Raw genomic sequence first — 26,899 nt, forward strand, 5'->3', positions numbered from 1 at the left:
ATGAAAACAGTTCGATTAATCAGGAGAGGATAATAGGTTTAGAAAGGAGATACCGATGCACATTGGTTTTGAATGTCTGCACATTGTAATGATTGGAAACTTTTGAGCCTGGTAAAGGATTTTGCATTCGTGTAGTGCGGCTAAAGAAGGAATCCCTGTACTTAACAGTAGGTTCGAAGCTGGGCTCAAGAGCAAACTGTTTAGCATTCCTAGAAGTATTGGTATCAATTTGATGGAGGGGAGGAATGCAACTGCCTATTTCTCTAGAGCATTGCTTATGAAAGTATCGATAAAACAATGATAGGCATGCGACCTTGCTGTGATGTTCAAGAGAAGGAAATGGCCTACCATTTCTAGAGCTTTTTTTGTTCTATCTAAAAGACTCAAGTCTCATAGTCAATAGCTCATACATGAGAAAAAACACTTAGAAGCATTTTTGGCAATGTCATTTGTGCAATCAGTCATCACTCCACAATAGATTGTTTGTTAAACACATACCTAGAACTGAAGGTTGTTGATTTTTCTCCATGCAAGTACCACCCATGGAAAGTGACATTACGATAGGGTTACGCACTCGAAGGATAAGAACTTAAAACGATTATGACAAGCTGAAGGTACTTACAGTACAGCGAAAGAATTAAGCAGTTTAGAAATTTTAGATAAAAGATCATTTATAAAAATATGGAAAAGTGTCGGAGATAAAACGGAGCCCTGGGGCACACCAGCGTTTATGTTGTGAATATCAGATGTGAACCTGTTCAATACCACTTGAAAAGAAATTTCTTACACAACAAGGAAGAGATTCGTTAATAACGAATGCACGCATTTTCGATAAGAAACCTCGGTGACAAACTCTGTCTTTAAAAAATCGAGTGGCATAATCTTACCTTCTCCAAAACGATGTAATGATTATCCACTGTAAGGTGAGATAGACCATAAGATCATTAAGACAATGCTGGATCCAAGTGTCACGTTCTGCACGATAGTAGGTTGTCTGATGATTTTGAAATCCGTAGCGGAGTCACACAGGGTTTTTGTTGGTGATACGCGATGTTCTTCGTGCAGCTCTGTCAGGTAGCGAAGGGATCCAATGGACTTAGACATCCTATTTAAAGCACTTGGACGATGTTTGCTTACTTTCTCATATGATCATGGGTCTCTATCAAATGACAATGAGTGTGGAGAGAGAAGAAAAAGTTGTGGGGCTGACAATTAATTCCGACAAAACAAAAATACAAAAATGATCAGCTTCAGAACCCGACCATCCTCTCAAATAAATATTTCCTTGCAACCTTAGGAAAAAGTGAAGAGCTTTCAATAACTTGGAAGTATCGTCTCCATCGAAGGCGGAACCGAACAAGAAGTCAGTATGTTGTCGAAAATATGGAGGAATAACTCTATCAGCTTAAGAACAAAGCTACGAATGTCGAATCTGTGCTTCTTTATGGGTGCAGCACTTGGAAGGTTACTTCAGCCATAACAAAAAACCTGCAAACCTTCGTGATTAAATGTCTTCATAACATTCTAAGAATTTTCTGGCCAAAACGTATATCAAATGAGGTCTTTCATAGAAGGACAGGCCAGGAACCTATAGACCTTATAATACGAAGGCGTAAATGGTAATTCGAGAAGGTGACGACTGAGTTGCAGGCCAAGCAATGCAGTGGAATCCGCTTACACAAGAAGGAAGAAGAGCTGGACGACGGAGAAACACATGGCGCAGGACAGTCCAGGCAGAATCAGCGTCACTAAGCAAAAGTTGGAGGGAGCTGAAACAATTCTTCGGAAACCGTACACGATGGCACGTAGGCGTAGTGGAGGCCCTATGTCCCTTAAGGGATTCACAACGGACTGAGCACTCCTGAGGACCCAAGTAAGTAAGTAAGTAAAAAGGCAACGGGTTGGTAGAACGGGTTGGTAGAAATAGCTGCCGTTCAGGCGTCCGTATCAAGCGATACATATTAGTCAATTCTATCTTTGAGGCATTCTCAAGAATTGGACGTTTCTCAGATATCATTATGACGTATTTTGCATAAAGATCTTGGTCTACATTCATACGAGATCAAGCTGAATCAACTATTGGACCATTTGAAGCGCCTAACGTTCTCCGACTAGGTTTTTGGAGAATATGCTCCAAGATGAAAAATTCAGTGTCAGAACAACATCCAAGAAAAAACTGTTTGGTGCCGATTTCATGCCAGCGGCGTTGATGATGCAAATTCGTTCCTCAGCAATAACATTCGCAACGTTATTGTAAAGATAAAGACTTGGAAGAAATTTGGTTTTAACAAAATGATGCCAAGCAACTCAGCACACCTTGCAAACGATTATTGGTTTATGTTAACAACGCGATGTTGGAAGAACTCGGAGCCATCATTTAAAGCGAAATAGCGAACGTTTAACAGTGGCCGTAAAAACTTTAATAAAGTTTTTGAAATATATCAAATGGTTAGCGTTTTACTTTAAAAAAATGTTGTCAAGTCTTTATTTGAAAACTCTTTTGAAGGTAAAAAGTGCTAACGGAAAAATATCCTCTCAGATTTACAATCTCCGTGAACTTTTGACTGAGTGCTTTCTCCAGATATTTTCTTAACCTCTGGATTTGTTCATGGAGTTTATCACGGTCTTAAGAGGCTATCAGTAAAATAATTGATTAAAGTGTTATTACAAACTTGAGTGACAGTAGTCCCAACTTAAAATCCACCTTAAGTTTCTCATTTAAAAAAAAAATTTTAATTTCAATCAAAATTAATTATTTTTGTTCATGACAAATGGAACAATATGGAAATATTTGTTTTTGGCCTATAGTGGCATAGCGCCCCTGAGCTGTCAAACCTACAACAAAATTCTTTTAATTTTCTATTAAAATTAAATTAATTTTTAATGGAAGAAGAAAACAAACATTACACCACTGTGTTCTCTTACGAGGAAGAGTAAATCTTTTTAAAGTTAAAATTTTCCAAATTTTGATTTAAAATCAAAAAACAAATCAATTTATTTTCACCAATCGAACACAAAAAACATCAAATTGTCTCTTTGACAGATCAAAATAATAAAAATTAACACTTGACACATAGAATAGTGAAAATTTCAATGTTAAATGGAACACGCCCAATATGACGATGTCACTAGGTCATAAAGTTCTCCTCGAACTGTCACGCCACCAAATTTATTTAATTTCTTATTGCTTCTGCTACAACAACCGATTTTAACCTTTCCCACACACTCAAATTTACCTTCATCACATATTTTACTATCATTATAGTTTATCTTTCAAAACCTTAACCACACACTCAGCAAGACTCCATGATGATGGAACAAAGGAAAGAATTAAGAAAAAAAAACCTTATCCAGGTCAAAACTAGGTCAACATACCTAATTCAAAGTTTTCAAAAAGAAAAAAACACCTTTAAATACGATTGCTCAGTTTTGATGACCTACAACCAAAATATTTTGACGGTTCCTGTCATCTCTCACATTAATTAACCTTTTGTTTGAATACGTCTTTTTCTTTCATAGAAACAAAAACAAAAAACAAAAACAGAATCACCCAAGTTGTTCTGCTAAAAGGTGTACCTTCCAAGCCTATAAGTTTGTGTGAGGTCTTTTCTGAGGTAGGTAGGTCTAAAAACTGCAAATAACCCAACTAAATTTCTACCTAAAATCTCAACTTTAACTCAATGTGCACAAGTAATATCAAACGTCAAATCAAATAAAAACCTTTATTTTTTCTTTCTCTCTCTTTCTCCCTCGGTGTCTCTTACAATTCGCTGTCAAAAATTCTTAAGTCACATTCAAACAATGGGAACGAGCGAAAAAAAAAGAACCGAAACACCTTTTTTGAAGAATTCTTGTCAAATATTTGTATGAATAATTTGTCGAATGTCCTTCCTTCGTTCGTTAATTCCAAACAAAAGAGAAACAACCAACTCCAGATGAATTGAAAGATAATGGATTGATGTTTGAAGTTGAAAACCAATCGAGTGCGGTAGGTATAAAGGTACACTAAAGTTCACTGGATTAGAGTCACATCAAAAACAACAATTTTTTTAAATTCGAGAAACAATAGGCGTTTCCATGTATTACAAATACAACACCCAGCTGTGGATAAGCCTTAAACTTGAATCTGGCTGCGGATACAAAATCGATACTCGATGGGAGAAAAATGTGGCTGAATTGCAAACACGCTTCAGCTTGGGCTTCACCTGACGTTTACGAGTTCAGCCATAGGAATTCAATGCATGCTATCACAATAGAGAATCGACCTCACTTTTCGTTTGACAATCGTAAGGAAAAGGACGTAATGTAAAGTAACGTGACTCCAAACGGAAGCTCTAGTTGAATTATCTAAACATTTGCTTTATCTGACAGCTCAACAGCTGTAAAAAAATGTTAACAAACAAAATATTCGCTCTTTGGAGGGATGAAATAATAGAAATGTCATTCAAAGCAACCTCGTAGCAGGCCCACCTTAACGCTGACGAAGCCGAAGCTGAAGCGGGGTTGTGATTCAGCCAATAGAATTTCTTAAGTTGTTAACTCGGATAATCGGATAACTCAAAGAGTCTCGAAGACTTTGTTCGAAGAGTGAAACGCATTTTAAGTGCGTTCTTTTATTTAAGTTTATTAACATCCCATAGGAAGTTATTGTAATGGGTCCGATTTGTCAAATTGAAAATTTTGACATTTCTCGACGTTTCAAGGTCCTTAGAGTCAAAATAAAAGATTTTTCAAAAGATGTCTGTGCGCACGTGTGTACGTACGTTCGTAACGTTTTTTTCGTCGTCCATAGCTCAAGGACCAGTAGAGATATCGATTTCAAATAAATTTTGTTATACAGATAATAAGGCAGAAAGATGCAGAAAGGGCTCTCAAGAAAATTTGTCACCTCCAAAATTTTACGACAAAAATATGGTTTCATCTCCAGAACAATTTTGTGCAACGAAAAATAATGTTTTTGAAATCTGATACAATTTTGTAAAATTTCAAATTGACAAAATAAAAATCTAAAAAAAAAAACATTACTCAAAGTTGGTAAAAATTGAATATCGATTCAAATATCTTTTCAAAAACATGAAATTTAGGCTTCAAACTTATTTTATCTTATAAGAAATATTGTTTTCAACATTCTGAAAAATTTTGAGAAAAATAGAATTGACAGTTTTTTTACAAAAAATAAAAACCTAAAAAAAATGAATAAAAGTTGGTAAAAATTGATTTTCGACTCAAATATCTTTTCAAAAATTTGAGATATTGGCTTTAATTTACTTTTATCTTTCAAAAAATCTTGTTGTCAACATTAAGTTAAAGTTTGAAAAAAAATCGAATTGACTGTTTTTGTTCAAAAAATTAAAAAAACGAAAAAAAAATTAACAAAAGTTGGTAAAAAATGATTTTCGGCTCAAATATCTCTTAAAAACTTTGAGGTAATAGCTTCTAACTATTTGTTTCTTATAAGAAATATTGTTTTCAACATTAGGACAAATTTTGAGAAAAATCGAATTAACATTTTTTTACAAAAAATAAAAACCTAAAAAAAATGTATAAAAGTTGGTAAAAATTGATTTTCAACTCAAATATCTCTTCAAAAATTTTAAATATTGGCTTCAAACTAATTTTATCTTATAAGAAATATTTATTTCAACATTCGATAAAATTTTGAAAAAAATCGAGTAGACAGTTTTTTTACAAAAAATAAAACTAAAAAAAAAACAATACTAAAACTTAGTAAAAATTAACTTTCTACTCAAATAGCATTTCAAAAATTAAAAATTAAATTAAAAATTTCAAAAATTAAAAATATTGCCTTCAAATTTATTTTATTTCACAGAAAATATTGTTTTCGATATTCAGTAATTTTTATATAAAAATCCAACAGTTCGTTTTTTCACAAAAAATAGAAATTGATATGAGTACAATCTTTTAAGCAAGACAAATCGACAGACGGGATGGGAAGTTATCAGTGTGAGTCGCATTCCAGCCTCTTTTTTTGAATTAATATTGAAATGTTGTTAAATATTTTTCTTCTGTAATGTCGTTTTCTATTTGCGAGATTTAAGGCACAACTACAACAGCCTCTTTTTGCAAAAAGTACATTTTTTTTTTGTAGCGCCATTTGAATTGGAAAAAAAACTGTACAAATTGTTTTTGACATTAAAAAAATAAGCTGCATCATTACTTTTGATTTTGGGGAGGAAAAACTGTCACAAAATAAGTTTGAAAATGTTCACTTTTTGACATTATGCAAAAAGTGCTTGTTGTAGTCATGCCTTTAGAGTTGAGTTTAATTTGAGAATTTGACAGCTTAAAGAGCTGGTGAAGTGAGGAAAAAGTAGATAAATTTCTCTTGAGATTTAAAAAAAATGGATTCGAGATTCAAAAATCTTAATCTCTATAAAAATCAAAATTCACACACATGTAGGTACAAGCACACGCACTTTGAAACCCACTTCTCTGTTTGACATTTGTCTAAACATTTGTTATTGTTTTGTTTTAAGAAAGTTAAGTTTATATGAAGAGATTTCGTAAACAATTACAAAACTAGATTCTAGAACTAGAAATACCCAAAAATCTCAAATTAGAAATTAGAAATAAGTTAAATATTTTTAAGTTTTTCTGACCACAAAATTAAAAACAATGATGCAGAAAGCTTAATTTTTGATTTAAAAAAAAAAAAAACAATTTTTGTGATTTTTTAAAAAACAAATGGCGCTAGAAAGTTTTGTAAATTCACCACTTTTTGACAAAAATTGCTGTTGTAATCAAATAAAGTTAAGTAAAGGTTATTTATACAAATTTTGACAGTTAACGCGGCTCCATAAGTACCTCTATTGTCAAAATTAAACTTCAAAAGTCTTCCACGCTTCACAAACGAATTTTGATTTCGATCTTTCGACCCTGCATATAAATGAAGCACCTAAAAGAACTTCAATTTTATGAACGACGACAGACTAAATCTACGAACATACCCCAATATGTTAAAAACTTATCCGAAAGCAAAACCATTCTATTTTCTTTATTTTTTTCTTACCATATTTTCTAGTGAATCTTCCATTTTTAGCAATTTACTTTGGTTTGTAAATTACTTATACGTAAAAACAACTCTAAATAAAATTCAGTTTTTCTTTGTTTTTGTTTTATTATCTGACAGCTAGACAAGTCTACCACCTTAAAAATAAATAAAACAGCTGCGGATAGGTTTTTTTTTGGGAAATCGGATTTGGCTGCAACTAACAAAAACAATATTCGATTGCACCTAAGCAAGCGACTTGTAGTGTGGGGTAAAACATATTATTCTTTGTGGTTAGGTTCATATGGATGGTTGGATATGTGATAACTTGCGGTAGGTAGTAGATTAAACCGAATCCGACAGATGAATTTGAAATATACAGAAAAATGGGCTGCGGTAGGTCTCCTTTTCCTCGTTTCTTTTTGTGGAGAAAAAAAATTAAAATCAAATAAAATCCTAAATAAATGTCAATTCTAACACCTGTTAAGTTGTAGCTGGAAAAGAAGAACATGGTGCACCTTCCATACATATTTGAAATGTTTGGTTTCCTGTTTCAATTACAGACTCATGTAAGCGGTAGGTCATCATTTAAATGAAACACTGTAAAAGTGCGATGGACATCAAAATGAGAACCGATTTACACGCATGTGAAACCAAAAATAAAACACGCCCTTCAAATATTTTTTGAAAGCTGATAGTTCCTTATATGATTGAACGTACCTACAGCGAGGATTAACGCCTATATTTTGTAACACAGCAATTCCATATAAATGAATGACAATCAATTTCTCAAGGCCTCTACAGCTACAGTTACCATCACCATATCGCCATCACCACTTTACCTACCTACCTTCCTACCACCGACCGTCACTTGGGTTTTGAAGGGAAACTCAATAAATTGATTTTGCGTGTTGCACCCGTTCATCGTCGGTAGTCGTCCGTCGTTTATATAATGAGGAAAATTATTAAACCTTGAAAATTGAATATCGCACACATTTTGTAACTTACAAAAACAAAATGGAAAAGGTTTCCAAGGTTTTTTTCAATTGAAATGACAATGTTGCAATGAAACGGTGGAAAGTATATTATTATTATTCATTTATAATAGGTTGCACTGTGGTGCTGTGCTGATATTGACAGATAAGCATTCCATTTTTATGAAAGCTTAAGGTTTTTGGCATTTGAGCATTTAACTTTCGCCTTTAATCATCAAGTATCAATTTTAAGACAGATCCTTCTGAAGTTTTTTAAAAGAGACACATTTCTCAAATGCGTTTTCTGTCACAAACGTCACATTTGCACGTCAAACCAGCTGTCAATTGAAAAAAAATGATAATTGAGAAATTAAAAAATGAACCAAAAGAAAAGTTCTGTATTTTGTTTGTGTGTTGAATGTGGTTTAGCATAATAAACAGTAGCTGAAAAGTCTTTTGACAGATCAAGTCCTCTTTAGGAAATATACTGACTTGACAATATTGAACGCGCCCTTCCACTTGTCATCGCCTTTTAATTGTCGTTATATTCAGTAAACTTTACTTTTTTGTAAAGCTCACAAACAAGCAACGTCTTTACCGAAATTCGGTTCCTTAAATGACAAGGAACTGGGTGACAAGTTTACTGTCATCGAAATGATGAAACACTTCTCGATATCGTAGAATCTTAAAATGGTGCGATATGGAAAAACGGACTGTTGGATTTTTATATACAAATTACGGAATATTGAAAACAATATATTCTGTGAAATAAAAAAAGTTTGAAGACAATATTTTTAATTTTTGAAAAGCTATTTGAGTCATAAGTAAATTTTTACTAAGTTTTAGTATTGTTTTTTTTTAGAGTTTTATATTTTGTAAAAGAACTGTCAATTCGATTTTTTTCAAAATTTTATAGAATGTTAACAACAATATTTCTTATAAAATAAAATAAGTTTCAAGCCAATATTTAAAATTTTTGAAAAGATATTTGAGTCGAAAATCAATTTTTATCAACTTTTATACATTTTTCTGTTTAGGTTTTTATTTTTTGTAAAAAAACTGTCAATTCGATTTTTCTCAAAATTTGTTTAAATGCTGAAAACATTATTTCTTATAAGAAAAAATTAGTTAGAAGCTATTATCTCAAAATTTTGAAATGATATTTGAGTCGAAAATCATTTTTTACCAAATTTTGTTAATTTTTTTTCGGTTTTTAATTTTTGTAAAAAAAAACTATCAATTCGATTTTTTTTCATACTTTAACTGGAAGTTGACAACAAGATTTTTTGAAAGCTAAAAGTAAATTAAAGCCAATATCTCAAAGTTTTGAAAAGATATTTGAGGCGAAAATCAATTTTTACCAACTTTTGTTATTTTTTTTTGTTTAGGTTTTTATTTTTTGTAAAAAAAACTGTCAATTCGATTTTTCTCAAAATTTTTCAAAATGTTGAAAACAATATTTCTTATAAGATCAAATAATCTTGAAGCCTAAATTTCAAGCTTTTGAAAAGATATTTGAATCCATATTCAATTTTTACCAACTTTAAGTAATGTTTTTTTTAGATTTTTATTTATTATAAAAAAATTGTCCATTAGATTTTTCTCAAAATTTTATCACATGTCAAAAACATTATTCTCCGTTGCACAAAATTGTTTTAGAGATGAAATCATATTTCAGTCTTTAATTTTAGAGATGACAAATTTTTTCAGTTTTATTGATTTATAAAAAAAAACCGTTATATTGATTTTTTTCAAAAAATATACCTGTTTGGTATCACGTTACAATATATTATATAAAATTTAATTCAAGTCTCTAGCGTTTTTGTTTCGAAAGATATTTAGGGTTAACCAAAATTTTTACCTTTTTTTTCAAACTGCTATGGTAAAAAAACCACCCACGCAATTTTCTTGACAGCCCTTTCTGCATCCTTCTGCCTTATTATCTGTATAACAAAATTTATTTGAAGTCGATATCTCTTCTGGTTCTTGAGCTATGGAGGACGAAAAAAACGTCGCGAACGTACGGACGCACGAGCGTACGTACAGACGCACGCACAGACATCTTTCTAAAAATCTTTTATTTCCACTCTAGGGACCTTGAAAAGTCGAGAAATGTCAAAATTTTCAATTTGACAAATCGGACCCATTACAATAACTTCCTATGGGAAGTTAAAAATATGACATTTCTGGCTCAGGAGGCGTGTGGTCCACCCACTTTTATTAGAATTGTTAGCATTTAATTGAAAGCAATGATAAAATTCTTAAGAGCGGGGTTTTTAGTAAAATATAAAGAAAAGGGGAAAATATCTAAAAAACGGAAATTAAACTTTGTAAAAAGCTTTGAGATCAAGCACAACAAACATTAATGTCAATATAGTCCCTTATACATAAGTTAAAAACAATTTGCATTGGGTTGCCCTTGAAGAATTGCAAATATTATTAAAAAGTCCAAATAATTTTTAAAAAATAAGTTAAATTAAATTGGGTGACGCAACAGTCCGTTGTGAACCAGGGACTTACAACTCTCATCCATTCCTGTGTGCGAGTACTGCTGTCAGGGATGAAAGGGACCTACAATTTTTAGGCTGAATCCGAACGGCTAATTTGGAAAAGCACTTTTTCATGACAAGAATTACTCTTAAAGGATTTGTCAATGCCTCGCAAGTGAAAGTACCCGTGAAAAAAAACTTTAGATGACATAGGCAGGGATCGAACCCAAGACTTCTGACATGACAGTTCACAGCAATAACCATCATTCCACGGGTACTACTTCCTGGAGATTAAGCTAACCCTTTAATCCTTTTTTGAGAATGGAATGTTAAAGAATTTTGTAGACAACAGTTTGCATGCTTCTAGAATGTTTCCTTCATTAGCGGATTGTCCAGATTTTTCTTCCTGCTTTTCAAAACTGCTTGCGTGTGGACCTTCCTTTCCTTTCCTCTATACAAAACTTTTTACAGAGTAAACACAGGTAAGCAGAAAGCTCATAAAAATACCATTAAATCGGTTTTTCCGCTTTATCCTAAAACTTTTCCCACTTACTCTTTCAAAGAACTAAATCTTTTGTTATTTAAATTTATCTCCCCGTTCGCCTTCGTCGCGTCTTCCTCATAATAATAATTCTACCTTTATCAAAGCTGCCTCTTATTATAAAAACCCTTTTGCTCCCGAATAATTATATCGTCATCAGTCATTTCTTTTATGGCCAGACCCATCACTATCACCTGAATTATCATCATATTCTATACCATTCCTCACAGCAACCAAGGATTGTCGTCATCCTTATAGCCTCATTTCTTTTTCGGTCGTCATCCGCACTCGACGACAAAATCATCTCCTTAGCCTGATAACACATTTTTTAATTAAAAAGTAAAAAAAAAGAATAGATATTTAGGCCTATCGTTTAGCGGTAACGAAAAACCCAAAACACCAACAACATCAGCTTCAGCTTAATGAAAATCCTTTTTCTGCTAAATTGTTTGCTGATTTATGCGTACGACAACAGCAAGGATATCCATTACACGCATTTTGTTTTAGAACATCCCTTCGTCCTCCAGCTCATGCTGTGTGTGTGGGAAAAAGATGACACACCTCTGAACCAGAAATTACTATGGCTGATGGTATCTCTCGACGACGATGGCCTTAATTAAAAAACAGGACCCAAATTTCAAAACATATCGAAGGAATGTTCTCTCGCAGGATACACATCCTGCCTAAAAAATAAAAAAAAAAAACAAGCCAGGAAACTCTCAGTAAATCTGCACTTCTGTGTGAAACTTATAAAAGTACGTAATTAACGGAAGCGTATCCATTTTCAGTCCCAAGTTCTCCATCGCATCGTATACCAACTCGACGACACACGTCCTCGCTTGGAGTTCTCCACGTTTGTCGTCCTCACGCTCGTCCTCATCCTCATTTGTATCGTCGTAGTCGTCATAGTCCTCGTTCGTCGTCGTCGAAGTAGTTGCCTCTTACCTAGTTTGCTTCTCTCTATTTATGTGATGGGCTTTGTCCTTTTCATTTTATTTTCAAATTCCCATGTCGTATACATGACAGGCTTGCCAGATTGAGCTATTTATCAGAAACTGGGCTAATTTTTTTTCTAAATTGACAGCAACAAATTTGGTAAGACAGTTCAATAATAATTGGGCTAAAAGTAGCCGAATATCTTCTTACTTTTTTTTGGAAATTGGGCAATAATTTGGACCTCTTTTTCAACCTAGCTTTTGAGCTACTTTTTTAGCTCTGATTTTGGGCTACTTTTTTGGCTTCGATATCAACAATTATCAAATTATTTTCTATTTTAAAATTGGGCTATTGGGCTACTTTTTTCGCTTCAATTTTGATCTAGTTTTCTTATTTTTTGTTTTAAAATTGAGCTATAATTTTGACTACTTTTTGACTTCGATTTTGGGCTACTTTTTCGGCTCTGAAATTGTACAAGTTTTTGGCTTTGCTATATAAACATTTATTAAATTATTCTTTATTTTGAAAGTGAGCTATGACTTAGGCTACTTTTTCGACTCCAAATTTGGCCAGCATTTTTCCACTTGAATATTGGGCTACTTTTACGCTTCTAAGTTTAGGCTACTGATTTTGGGCAACTTTTCGGCTCCGAGATTAGCTACTTTTCAGGTTTGATTTTTGGCTACTTTTTGGCTTCGATACCAATAACTATCAAATTATATTTTGTTTTGAAATTGGTCTATTACTTGGGCTACTTTTTCGACTCCGATTTTGGGGTACTTTTTCAACTCTGATTTAGGGCTACTATTTTGGCTTCGATACGTTTATGAACTTAATTTTCATTTTGAAACTGGAATCCGATTTGCGCTACTTTTTTGACTTCGATTTAAGGCTACTTTTTTGGCTCTAAGTTAAGGATAGTGATTTTGGGCTACTTTTTCGGCTCTGAACTTATGCTGCTTGTTCCTCATTTATTTTGGGCTACTTTTTTGGCTCCGATTTCAACAGTTATCAAATTATTTTCTATTTTGAAATTGGGCCAATACTTAAACTACTATTTCCACTTCAATTTTGGTCTATTTTTCTTATTTTTTGTTTTAAAATTAGGCTATAATTTGACGTACTTTTTCGACTTCGGGCTACTTTTTCGACTCCGAATTATACTACCATATTAGATCTGAATTTGTACAATCGTTTGGCTTTGATATTAACATTTTTCAAATTATTCTTCATTTGAAACTGGGACTTGGGCTACTTCTTCGACTCCAAATTTGGGCAACTTTTTTCGCTCAAATTTGAGTCAATTTTTTGGCTCTTCTTTTAGGCTACTGATTTTGCGCTACTTTTTCCGCACGAGTTTATGCTTCTTTTTCAGCTCTGATTTTGGGCTACTTTTTTATTGGGATATTATTCGGCCAACTTTTTCTACTTTTTTTGGCTGCAAGTTAATGCTTCTGATTTTCTGACTTTGGGCTGCTTATTTTTTTCCGGTTTTGGGTTACTTTCTCAATTCAAATTTGGTCCTATAAATATTTTTAAATTGGGCTATTGAGCTAGTTCAAGATATATGGCAACCTTGGAGCATAAGAGAGGGTATTCCTTTTTAATTTGTGATTTTGGGTCAACAACTTGGCTTGTTACTACGCGCGTATCCAATACATGCCACAACAGTTGGTTCAAGGGAACTCTAAAAAATTTTGAAGGTATAAGTTTGTGTGCTTGTGTGAGTATTTATATTTTTTCTTGTATGTTTTGGTACGCCCCCAATTTTACCTTTTCCGTTCTCTTGTTGTCCTTCGTCATCGTCGTCGTCGTTTCGTCCTAGTCGACTACGACTACGTCGAGCGATGACGGTGTTCTCATTTCATTTATTATAGTATGGTATGATGTTGGGCTTTTCCCTTGACTTCATTCCCTTTTTAGGAACTCAAAAACAACGTATCTATCTACAACATACCCTTAGTCGTCGACTACATACTACATTATACCTGATAGCATGCTGGAATCGAAAAAGGTTCCTAAGCTGCTGCCTGGGCCTGTACACTGAACGTGGGTGTCCTTTGGCTTCAAAAAATTATATAGATCTACTATATCTACCTTCATAACATATCTATCTTTACCTATATATGAAAAATCCATTTGTTTTATATTAGAAAGATAAACGAAAGGACCTTCCCAAAAAATATAGCATGTTGTAATATGGAACTATATAATGGTGCTTCCAACTATAGCCACCCCCTAAGGACATCAACATTTTAGCAGGGAACTCGCATATTACTCTCTTCTTTATCCATTATGGTTTTTGTGAGCCTAAATATAATATCAGAATCAATGTTCGCATATAACAAAATATCTAAATGTTATTCGGGGCCTAAAGCTAGGATAATGGTGTCCTCAGGGTCGAAGAATCTAGATTTTTGAGCAGGGATGTGAACTAGGATTAGATTAGTATTTTATTGAAAATGAACAGCTTAAGGGAGAATTGCTGAAAGGCATTGAAACGCCCATTAAATGGAGTTTGATGGAGGGATTCTACGATGCCGTTAATAGTACCGAAAGTTCATGGAGAAAAAGAGAGTTGAATGCGTTGTGGCAACGAACGGTTTCGTTAAATGTGACTGATATGTAGAATTGTGGAAAAATTACGAACATGGTTCATTATTGTTTGTGACAGATTTAGGTAATCCACAAATTATGTCCTTCCATTTTATAGAATTACAACTTATAAAAGGTCTATTTTAATGCAGGCTGAGAAAACCACAGAATTATCAAAGGAAAAACACTATTAGCGATTTCATCAATATCAATTGATAGTTGGTAAAAATCATAGCTAAAAATGTTAAAAGTTAACTCATACTTAAGATTTTTATGAAAAAATAAAAATGTATACGCGAATATTTAAAAGTTTATTGAAATGTAGATAAACGGCATTTTAAAAAGCCGAAAAATATCAATTTCTTGCATCAATTGATAGTAAAAAATCGTAATAAGACTGAATTTCATTCGAAGTCTGTTTCCATTGTGTTTATCTCGATTCGGAGGAGTTTTGCTCTGAAGAATTCTTGCAAACTAATGTTCGAAATTTGTCTTTCATATTTTTAACGCATCCTTACGAATTGCATTGAAGTTCGATCAATTGAATTTTTGTGAAATTTTTGACAGCTAATTGAATTGTTGTTCCGATTTCCTCCGATACAAATTTTTCGCTGATCAAATTAACATATTCTAATAAAGTTTCGGAAAAAATGTTAGAAAACAACATTATTTATTTGAGTACTTACTTATTCTTAAATTTGAACACGTAAAGGTTCGAATGTCTGGCTCCCTTGATTTCAGAGAAATCTGACATTTTTCAAAAAGGACTCCAGAAGGTAAAGCATTTGGGTAGTACTATTATTTGCAATGTCAAATACTTCAAATAGAAGATTAACTTCGGAGCAAGTAAGCGTTGGGAACAACTTTTCACTCCGAACGAAATGAAGCTGAACTATTTACTTTAATAAAATGTGTTTACTTGTTCCTCGAAGAATAGTTTTTGTTAGAAGAAATCGGAAAAAATTCCACTTTGTTGTCAAAAATTTTACTTAATCACAAATGTTAAAAAATATCGAAGAAAAATTCCTAATTGTTAAAAATTCGAATATTTTCCGCTTTGAGTGTGGGCCGAATATCACTTTTCAACCATTTTTCTATTGCGAAAGTAAGACCTCAATTTGTTATGGGCATAACTCCGTAAAACCTATAAAACCTGGAGTTACAGACCACAGCTGCTGACAAAGAGGTGCCATATAAACCTAATGAATAAAATTAAAACGCGCAATCTCAGCATTTAAGAGGCTAGGTCTAGAAAATTTCTAGCGTTCTTGAACATGAACATTTTAAGTACCAATACTGGGTCCAATGTACCCGTGGCGTAATGGTAAGTGCGTTGGACTGTCATCCCAGAGGTCTTGGGTTCATTCCCTGTCTGTTACATCCAAAGTTTTTTTTTTCACGGGTACTGCCTCTTGCGAGGAATTGAAAAATTCTTCAGGAGCAATTCTTGTCATGAAAAGTGCTTTCTCCAATTAGCCGTTCGGATTCGGCTCTAAACTGTAGGTCCCCTTCATCCGTGGCAACATTACTCGTACACAGGAATGGTTGAGAGTTGTAAGTCACTAGTTCTCATCGGCCTGTTGCGCCACCTGATTTATTTGTTTACACCGGGTTCTTGGAACTTTTATAACTGCTTAAATTCCAACTTTTTATTACTTCCCCATTTCAAAAGTACTTTCAATATTCTTTAAAAAAAATCAATTTTTTAATGGCTTTTGACACTTACTGCCAAACGTAGATTTGTCAAGACAAGGCTTTCTTGAAAATGAATCAAAGTACAAGGAGAATTAAACTATGTATTTTTAGAAATTGTAGCACTTCAAGCCTAATACGCAGTGGCCATAAATATAATGACATTTAACAATTGAACGTGTTTGTTGGGTAACCTGTCAAAATTTTGCTCGAAAAATTGTGTTTCTATCAATATTGTTAGTTAAAGATTTTTGTATGCCCATTTGGTAACTTGAACTTTTTAAAACACGTTACTATTTTCAGGAAAGATTGCTCAACGGTTGATAACATTTGTTCAAAAACATGTAAACCATACCTAGAGAAAGTAAGAAAGTTTTGTTGTGGAGATCAAGGCAGCGTTTTACTCGATCGACGAAAAAGCACATTTATATAAATTGAGCTGTCTTGGAAAGTCAACAAAATGCTGAAAATAGTAAGATGTCTATACGAAAATAGTATGACTGCAAACTAAGAGAAATTATGGTTCTGCTTGGTTTCAATCGACATATGGAGCCAAACAAGGCTGTCTGTTAATTCCGCTACTATTTTCACTGGTTTTTGAAGATAGTTTCTCTGTTCTTCCAAGATGATTCAGCTTTGCTGGCTTTTGCATCACAACTTTGATGTATGCACAGAACACAGAAAATGATGCTGTTGAGTATCAATAGACTGCAGGATTACTGTCTACTTTGGAGCCTAACGGTTAATACTACTTCATCTAAAACCACAATATACCGAAATGAAATAGGCACATATGCCAGGGAGGAAATATTAAACTGGGAAAATACGGAATTAAAACTGGTTAAGGAGTAGAAGTACCTTGGAGTACTACTTACACCCAAGCTTTTCTTTAAAAAGCATCTGTAAGGAAAATAAGTCGAAAAAAGCCATTAATTGCAATTGGAAAGAAGTTCTTGGGTAACATAAAAAACATTTGTCCCCAAGTGCCTAATAGAAAATCTTTGAAGCGGCGACATTACGGTACTTTATCAGGAAAATTTCAAGACTCCTAGAAAATAACCCTAGGTTTGGATTCTATTCGCTGAAACTACGCCAAACCTACATTTAAAAAGTAATGTCATATTAAAACCACTGGTTACTCAACATCATTGCGAAGCAACTACTCCCACATTTTTAGCGGAATGATCTTACTTGCGCTTGGACATCGACATCAGAAAACGCAAATGGCAATGGATTGGTCACACACTGAGGAAACCAAACGATGATATTTCGAAGCAGTCCTTTGAATGGAATCATCAGGGGTCACGGCGGGTAGGAAGACCAAGAAAAACATGGAAATCTACAGTGCTATCGGAAGCTAACTCCCAGAGAAAGACGTGGCCACAGTTAAGGTATCAAGCTGCAGATCGAGAAGGATGGAGACGTTTTGTTGACGCCCTATGCCCAGTACGGGGTTAGAGGACCTGACGATTATGATGATCTTGTTTTGCGGATGCTCCAGAACGTTTAACTGGTAGAGAGAAGTTTAGAGCTTTGGGAAAAAGGTTTTCATTAATAACTAAGAAAGAGTTGGCCAAACGTAGTCAGGCACGAATCACTTACAAACTTTTTTAACACAACCTTGGCTTCAGCACCTATGTACTTTAACGATGATACTGGTAGACACAATCTCTACGACGACTTTCAAACCCCGAGTTGAACTACTTCGTTTAAACTGTTGACTGTATGGTTCTAATGACAACTCAATGTGTACTCTTTGCAACCTTAGAGAACCGGAAAATATATTTTACTCGCTAGGAACCTGCCCTCGTGGTACCCGTGGCATGATGGTTAGTGCGTTGGACTGTCATGCTAGAAGTCTTGGGTTCGATCCCTGCCTATGCCATCTAAAGTCTTTTCACGGGTACTGCCTTTTGCGAGGAATTGACAAATTCTCCAAGAGTAACTATTGTCATGAAAAAGTGCTTTCTCAAAATTAGCCGTTCGGAGTCGGCATATAAACTGTAGGTCCCCTCCATTCCTGACAACATTACTCGCACACAGGAATGGTTGAGAGTTGTAAGTCACTAGGCCTTGGTTCTCAACGGACTGTCGCGCCACCCAATTTATTTATTATAGGAACCTGCCCCAGAACAGTTCGACGAGCGCACTGGGAAAGAAGTATGCTCACCTTAAACGAAGGACTTGATATTCGAAACGGTAGCAATTGGAAGTATTATAAAGGGTTATTCAAGCTGTGTGTAAGGTATTAATAAAATTATTTTTTGTATGTTATTAAGTGTGGAATATGACATCATTCAAATGCCCATCTCAGCTTCTTACGGTGGCACGAATCCGAGTGGTCCAATTTTCAATGACTTCTTCCGCATAGATCAGGCTGAATTTGATCGATGGCGGTGTATGTTCACATTTAGGGCATCGGTCGATTGTGGTTTATTTGCATAGACCTGCGACTTCAAGACGCATGACCTTGGTGGCCAATTCACATCACCCTTGCAAGAGATAACCTTAACCTCAAATCGTTCATGCAAAATGTCAATCGTTGTGTTTGCTATGTGGCACGTAGCTCCGTCCTGCTGGAACCTCATATGGTTCAATTTGGACCATGAGAAATTAGTTATCATCGTTATTTGTCGCTCGCTGTTGACGTTGACCGCCTCACTAACGTCGTTTTAAAAAATGTACGGACCAATTACGCCGCCGCAGCCGGCCCAAAATCCACACCAAACGTCAACTTCTTGAGGATACATTATCACCTGGTAAACCTCTCGTGGGTTTGTGTGGTCCCATATACAACCATTCATCCAAAAATTCGCCTCGTCACTAAAGATGATTGTAGTACCCGAAGCGTGATGGGTTAGTTCATTGGACTGCCATGCAAGGGGTCTTGAGTTCAATCCCTGCCTGTGCCACCTAACTTCTCACGGGTACTGCCTCTTGCGAGGAGTTGACAAATCCTTTAAGAGTAATTCTTGTCATGAAAAGTTCTTGCTCAAATTGGCCCTTCGGATTCGGCACATAAACTGTAGGTCCCTCTCATCTCTGACAACAATGCTCGCACACAAGAATGGTTGAGAATTGTAAGTTACTAGACCTTGGTGTTCATGGACTGTTGCGACACCTAATTTTTGTTTTTTTTTTTACTAAAGATGATTTTTCAGCCAAAATTGGAGTCCTCTCCCAAACGATTCGAAACCCAATCAGCGAACAAACGGCGTTGTATATAGTATTGAACTTTGAGATTCTGGGTCAGCTGGATCTTGTACGGGTGTATAGGATTAAGTCTCGAGCACTTATTTTGATAATAAAGTTTTATCATTTCAACTGCTGTTCAATCGTGTAACTGGCCATGAGGATTTGGCATAAACAATTGAATGATAAACAAAAGATTTGACAGATGTCACCAAAACGTCAAAAGAAAAACACTTTTCATGTAGTTTCGTAAAAACCACACTAAAATATCGTAACCAAATTATCAATGAAGCTTTTGTGAATGTTAAATGTGCCTTTGCTAAATTGTGTATAAATAAATTATTGCTTTTAATCTTTTTTAGATAACGCCTTTCTTTAAGGCTGACGACAATTTTGAAATTTTGTACAACAAATTAACGCTGAATTTAATAAAATACAGTCTTAGTAAAAAACAGACAAATGACTTTTCATCAGTAAAAACAATTGAGTACTACTTTTTAAATGTTTTACCAACCCTGTCAAAACTTATGCAAACACAAATAAACACAAAACAAAAACAAATAAGAAAATCCTAATTCACGCCGCACTGCTCGCTCCTTTGTGTAAATGTATAGGTTGTACATTGTACAAAAGGAACTCAATTTTCATGGTGAAATCCTTCGTGTGAATAATGTTTATGGTATTATTCAAAATTAATGGAAAACTCATAGTCCTTAAGTCACCTCATTTCCCCTTGGTTTTTAGAGAAAGGGAGTGTTTGTTGTAGTTGTTTGTTGTTGTTGTTTTTGTTGTTGGTTGATATGCAAGGCTACCGCACTTTATATACATACATATATATATGTACTTTTGTCAAACTTGGGATCCTTGAAACGACTCAAGGTTGACAAATTGTTGATTCACTCTCTGCATATAGAAACACAAAATTGTTGAAGGGATGTTTGGGAACGTCATGAACAACCATAAAAGAAGGCTATGCCTATATCTACCTACCTTACATACATAAGCTTAAGAGTTACAAGGGCTAAGCGGGGGGTTAAGTTTTTGGTTTATTTATTTTTATTTATTTATATTATATACGTAAAAATGTTGTTGTTTTTTTTGTAATAAAGTGTGTCCTTTATCGGTGGGGGTTTTGTGTGATGCAAACATTTATTTATCTAGCAACCTTCCAGCAGCAGCGTTTGAAGGCCTTAAATAAAAGCCTTTAGAATATTCATCCAAATATATTTAATACAGTTTTGCGTATGGATAGGAAGGGTGAAGTTCTTGTGTTATTCCCCCAAGCTTAACTTATAAAGATAGTGTAACAATCCCGGAGGTGATGGGGATGTTAAGGATATTTTACCATACTGCATTGTCTAGGGAACATACTATAAATGATACACATCAATTCAGTCTTCAGTTTTGGTAGTTTGGTTTTGGTGGATGTATAATCCTCCTCCTGTCGAAGAAGTTATTTATGGAGGAGGTGGGTGGATATGCTTGGTGCCACATCAGGAAGGCTTATACTTTTGAGGAATTATGCTAAAATGGAAAAGTTAATTAAAAATGCCTTAAAAATGAAGCTTAACGAAACGGACCAACAATAGAGGCATAATATTGCTTTTTTTTGTCAAAGAAGATTGATATTTCTTTTGTTATTATTATTTTTTAAAGGCTATGAAGGTTTGATTTTATATTGAAAGAAAAATTAAGAATATAAAGCTGCTTAATCCTTCAGAGTAATTTACTATTGAAATGAAAAATAAAATTACTTCAAAAGTTTAACCCTCGTTTAAGAATGTACAAAAGATTCATATTTAATATTTTTATCAGGATAGAAGAATTATTTTGGTACATCTTTCCTAACGAATTAAGCTTGAAATGTCCTATTTTTCTACGATTCTGGAAAAAAAATTAAGTGGCAATGTAAAGATGAAAATTTTTAACATGCGTAAATTTTTAATGGCAAAAATTCTTTCACTTTAATTCCACAGAAAATATTATTTCTGGAAGTATCAGATATCAAGTAACCTGTACGAAGCATGAATTACTGATGAGAGTCTTATTTGTTTTTTTTTTTTTGTGGAACACACGAAAGTAATATTCAGAAGCTTTTTGCCAATTATTTCCTTAGATTTCTTTCTACCAGCAGCAATGAATCTTTCGAGAGAGAAAATTCAATAATAGTGGAAATGAAATCCATCGAGACAATTTGTCTAGGAAGATGCCCCACTTCTCAGAAACAGAAACATCAAACAACGTTTGAAAGCTTGGTTTTTGATTTTAAATATACATAGTTCCGAATTCCTTCTAAATTGATTGATATTTGGAATAACGAAATGAAATAGACGTTCTAGAGTTGGCTTGACTTCTGAAGAGGTTATTTATCCTCTCTGATAAATAATTCAAAGTATACGACCAAAACAAAAATTAGGGAAGGTTCTAAGGCGCCAGTTATACCAATCATTGAAATCGATCCGGACAAAATTCAAATCGATATTTGACGGTTTTTCGCTTTGATTAGGAATAAAAATTATATCCCGGTCGATCGGGAATCACACAAAGAATTTTTGTTGAGATAAAAGTATTATTCTCAAAAAATGTATTTTTCCATTTTCCGGACGGAAATTCATTTTCCTGAACAGCTGATACTTTTATGTTTAAAAATGAAACGAATCGTTTCACTGAATTGTGTTCCAATTTCACACAATTCCAATGACAGATTTCTAGCAGTAAAAATTGTTCGGTGGATTTCCATCAGGAAAATTTTAATGATAGCTATAAACGACCTGTCAAAAAAATTCCAATTTTAAGAGTTTATCTACTATTTAAGGAACGGAATGAATTTGAGGGATCGTCGTGGTCATATTGTTTTGTTTACTTTCTGTCAAACAAAATATTTTCTCTTATTAGTCACTTAAGGCAAGTTACATCGTCGAGCAACACCTGCAAATTATAAGACTTTGTTATCAAATTGGTCGAGTTCAACGTTTGCTGATCAAATTCGACGCCACTACTTCAGTGCACATTCAGCCAATACCCGTATGTAAACGAAGCGCTAGATCTGCCGAACCGCTTTTCGTCAAAGTTGCAGCAGCAGAATTCGAACAAACTCCAACTAACCCAAAAGCTGATACCAAACGCAGCGTTGTCGTGTTTACGCTACTTGGATTTTCGAGCAGTTAGAAGTTGATTTGAGCACTTTAGACTTTTTATTGTGGAACATTGTTAGGTTTTGGGTCAATGCAAATAAACCGCGGCCCTCAATGACAACAGATAACAGTCAAACTCTAGCTTTAACAAAAGTCAAATTTGTGTGCACTATGATAAAATATTAAAATATGGCCTTTGGAAGTAGATTCCAGACTTAAACAATTGAGAGTATGTTTTTGCATATTTTTGCATAGTTTTTTGAACATACCAACATCATTTTCAACTCCTCGAAAATTTGAACTAAGTAAGCTTATTATACGCTGCTGTTATAGTTTTGAAAATCATGGGACAGTGATTTTAGAAGCTAATAGGAAGACTATCAGCAGCAAAACAGTTTAGCCAACACAACAGATTGTTTGATAAATATGAGAAAGAGAAGTGGAGACAAAACGGAACCCTGTGGGATAGTATCATTCATTTTATGAAAATAGCCACAATTAAAGCTATTTTGAAAAATGTAGACTTGTGCCAAGCTAGGAAGGGAATACAACGGATTCAGGCTGATCGATTTCGCTGCGGGGCGAGACGTTCTGGTAGCTACTACGCAGTTCACACATTTTAGTATCCACAAGGGGACATGGAAATCTCCTGATCAATCAACTGTCAACGAGATTGACCACATTGCGATTAACGCACGATACTTCTCCAGTATACAGGTTGTCCAAAATTTCACAGGGACCAACATTGACTCGGACCACTACCTCGTTGTAGCCAAGGTACGGCTACGGATATCCCGATCCAAGCCAAAACAAGGAAGTACTGTGAGAAGATTCTACGTTAGACGGCTACAATCGCAAGAGACTGCCATGTCCTTTTCCGATCGAGTCTCTAATAATAAGAAGTCCTATACTGCCTGCATTTAACATTGAAAACCAGTGGCAACATTTCCTTGCAGCCAACAGAGATGACGCCTTTAAAGTTCTAGGTTTCACACGGCCACAACAGCGAAACCCCTGGTTTGAAGACGACTGCCGGTAAGCGCACGCAACGAAACAAGAGGCATACAAAATGGCGCTGCACAGAAGGACCAGTGCTGCTAGCGAGCTCTACGAGCAGAAGAGGAGAGAGAAATACCGACTTCTTAGATGGAAGCGCGCGATCGAGGAGATAGAGGGATGTCACAACAGGAATGAGGTTCTTCGTAAATTTAACCAAAAGGTAAAAAAACCTCCCATGGGTACCAGCCACGAACCGAAGCCTATAAGGACGATCAGGGGAACATCGTAGGTGAACCGCAGTCTATGTTGAGAATATGGAAAGACCACTTCTCCAAATTATATAGCGGCGCTGACGATCCGAATTCCGCTGTAAGGGAGATAGAGCCACTCAACCTAGGCGACGCAGAACAACCATTCCGCCTACCCAACCTCGACGAAGTGAAGATAGCTCTATCTAAACTGAAGTTAAACAAAGCTGCTGGAGCTGACGGAATCGCTGCCGAACTATTCAAAAGCAGCAGGCGATGACTTGGTAGGGAGCATGCACCAACTCATCAGCAAAATATGGTCGGAAGAAAGCATGCTCCATGAGTGGAATCTCAGCACAGTTTGCCCGATACATAAGAAAGGAGACCCTCAAAATTGTAATAACTACAGGGGCATCAGTCTCCTTAAGATTGCATATAAGATCCTCCCTACCGCATTACGTGAACTTCTGAAGCCGTTCGTCAACAACCTGATAGGTCCTTATCAGTGTGGCTTCAGACCAGGGAAGTCCACTATCGACCAAATATTCACACTACGGCAGATTTTGGAAAAAACCCAGGAGCTTCAAATCGTTACCCACCACCCGTTTATCGATTTTAAAACCGGCTATCTCAGCAGCCATAGGGAAGAGCTCTACAGAACAATGTCTAGTTTTGGCATCCCTGTCAAACTTCTTCGTTTGTGCAGAATGACAATGGAGAATCCAAGCTGCTCTATCAAGGTTGGAAAAGATCTCACCGGTGCATTTGATGTCAAAAAAGTTTTAGACAAGGCGATGCACTGTCATGCGACTTCTTCAACATCGTTCTGGAACGAATTGTGCAAAACTCAACCCCCAACACTAGAGGCACAATCTTCCAAAGGTCCATCTAATTACACGGATACGCAGATGATATTGCCATAATTGGTAGATCAAAGCGTGATGTTAGTGGAGCGTTTTTGAGCGTTGCGATGGAAGCGAAGAACATGGGTGTAGTGGTCAATGAGGACAAGACCAAGTATATTCTGTCATCAAAAAAGGACACTGAACAATGACGTCCTGGACAAAACCTCACCATGGACAGCTATATATTTGAGGTAGTTAAGGACTTTGTCTACCCAGGCACCGCTATTAACACAGACAACGACACCAGCGCTAAAATCAAACGAAGAATAACTCTTGCAAATCGATGTTTCTTTGGACTTAGAAGGCGATTGAGTAGTGAAGTCCTTTTTAGAGCATCTAAAATCACCATCTATAAAACACCCATCATCCCGGTTCTCATGTATGGCGCTGAGGCCTGGACCCTGTCAAAGAATGATGAGAGTGTCTTAGGATGCTTCGAGAGAAAAATTCTTCGGGTGATGTTTGGTCCCGTACGCATAGATGGAGAATGGAGGAGAAGATATAACGACGAACTGTACGGGCTGTACAGCGACACTGACCTAGTTAGCAGAATTAAAGTCCAACAACTTAGATGGCTAGGTCATGTAGAGCGGATGGACATCAACGCTCCAGCCCGGAAGATCTTCGAATCCAATCCCAAGGGACGGCGCAGTAGAGGAAGACCGCGAATCAGGTGGCGCACCCAGGTGGGAGAGGACCTCAACCAACTTGGCGTACGAAACTGGAGACAGCTAGCTAGGGACCGAGCCAGCTGGAGACGCATGTTGGTTGAGGCCCAGGTCCGCCCGGACTGTAGCGCCAACTAAAGTAAGAAGCCAGAAGTTTCTTGTAAAAACAAAATGCATTTCTGTCTCCATTGGATTCATATAGTTAGGTGTGGTTTTAAGTTAATGGAAGCATCCTTCTATAAAATACTTCAGGAGTTTTTCTACTGTTTCTCATGTTTTTGTGTAATCGGAGTATTACATTGCAAATTCGCCTTTTGGACGAACAAAACTTAAGAAGAAGAACAACAGATAGAAACAGATTATAACTCTTAAATACTTCCAAGATTTAACTATTTCAATAAGTTCCACGTTATCGAACGATTTCTCATTTCGTCTGCAATCTTTACAAAAAATCATAACTTTTATTTGATTTATCAAGCTTAACCCTCAAATTACATTCCTTGCAGTACATTTCCTGACGGTTTGTTAACATCTGCATAGGGTTTGGGTGAGTATACAAATAGAACGACATATTCAGCGGAAAATAAAAGTGCTTTTATGAGGGTTCGAACAACTTCGATTCCATCAAATAGAAGCTCTATTAGGTCATTAGAAAAATAAGTCAAAGAGGTTTCGACTTTTACTCTAATTTTTTACAATTAAAAGTATTTTTTCAAAGTACTTTTCCGAACTTGATAGTCATTCCAACATTGCACAGCTTGAAGAACAGAGCATCTTGGTCAACTGTATTGAAGGCAGCAGAAATCGACAAAACGGACGTATAGTTCCTTTATTTTCTTCTATAAAGTTGTTAGCAATACTTTGCAGGACAAAAATGATATCGATTGTTGAAAAACCACTTCTGAAGCTAGCCTAAAATCCTCCAATTCACAAAGTATCCATTCCTTTAGAAGATCATTCAAAGTTGTTGTAAACATTTCGTATGATGCATTAAGAAACGAGATCCCGCCATAGTTCGCAGACTTCTTAATATTTTGAGAACTTACAATAACTCCCAAATAATAAAATTTCATTTAAGGTCCTGAGAAAGTCTATTTCCATCTCTAGTATTCAATATTTTGTATTTCATTTGATAAAAAAAAAGTGATATACCTATGGACTTTTTTGTCTCTAGGTTATTGTCATAACCGCACTGAACACAGCCTTTCATTTAGCGGTTTGAAAGATTGTTACTTATTCGTCCAAGGTTAATGTTTAATGTTTAAAGCATTCAAATCTACGTTATGAATGTATTTAATTTTAAATACTTGGTCCAATTAAAGTTAATATCAAGGTTTCAAGTCATAATTCTCTGTTGTTATTGTTGAAGGCTATAACCAGGGAAATGTCTGCGTTCAGCGAGCGATGATTTCCCTGTCATTTTTTCTTGATTTTTATAGTTTCAATGTACAAGTTGTGGTTAGAGCTGCAAAGTCTTATTCTTTATTAAGAATTGATTTCAAGAACTCAAGGGTTTT

At 35.2% G+C, this 26,899-nt stretch overlaps 1 protein-coding gene across 4 annotated transcripts in view; it reads right to left on the bottom strand.

Moving 5' to 3' along the window:
• The window catches only part of LOC129953797 (protein roadkill), a 448,090-nt gene that overhangs the window by 223,222 nt on the left and 197,969 nt on the right, over positions 1–26,899 (bottom strand). The window lies entirely within an intron of this gene.

Source organism: Eupeodes corollae, chromosome 1 (genome assembly GCF_945859685.1).
Source record: "Eupeodes corollae chromosome 1, idEupCoro1.1, whole genome shotgun sequence".
NCBI classification, from domain to species: Eukaryota; Metazoa; Arthropoda; class Insecta; order Diptera; family Syrphidae; genus Eupeodes; species Eupeodes corollae.